Source organism: Egretta garzetta, unplaced genomic scaffold (genome assembly GCF_000687185.1).
Source record: "Egretta garzetta isolate BGI_Z169 unplaced genomic scaffold, ASM68718v1 scaffold75, whole genome shotgun sequence".
NCBI classification, from domain to species: Eukaryota; Metazoa; Chordata; class Aves; order Pelecaniformes; family Ardeidae; genus Egretta; species Egretta garzetta.
This window is the reverse complement of record NW_009259589.1, coordinates 1,083,973-1,084,777: the sequence shown is the minus strand read 5'-3', so window position 1 is coordinate 1,084,777 and position 805 is coordinate 1,083,973.

Genomic DNA, 805 nt, shown 5'->3' with positions numbered 1-805 from the left:
TGGAAAGTGGGATGCGCCCAGAACCCGTGAGAATCACCGGACATCCATGTGAAACTCCTCTTTCTTTCTTTTTTTTTTTTTGCAGCATGACCCACACTGTAAACCTTTCAAGCAGTAAACCCCAATGCCTCCCTGATTGTAGCTTCCTTCTGAATGCAGGCAGTGTATTGTAAGGGGAGAAAAAGCACAAGTTAATACAGCCTCAAACCCCTTCAGATAAGTAGAGGCTTTCATCTGGCTAGAGATGTCATTGGAAACAATGTATTTAACCTGGGAGAACAATTTCAAGATAAGCTTCCCCTTGGAGACTGGACACAGAGGAAAAACAAGGAGATTCCAAAAGGTAAATAGGATATTCAGCAGAAGAGGCTCAGAGGAAAGCAAGTGGAAAGGACATGCCATTTTCAAGTTCTTCAGGAAAGATAATCTTTAATGGCTCCCTAGTCACCGAATACTGTGACAAGTAAATTGTTAATGTGCTAAAGCCCCAATTAAATAGTTTATCTCATCATGCCAATGTCTATTTGTCTCATACACTGCAGTAGAACATTTTGAAAGAACAACATCTTTGGTTGTTTGTAGAAAGGGGATAGATATAAATGTATATAATTGCTTTGCTGTGTTATGCATTAATGCTGGTTATCAGTTGTTACCAGAACTGAGCAGTCTGTGAATACGTTATTTTAAACTACCCCTGCTGCATCATGTAGATGCCTTGAGTTTTGCCTATATTTATGCAATTAAGATGCATCTAAGTTTCCACTGCCAGAGGTGATTTCTGCAGTAGTGTCTTGTGAGCTTCTCT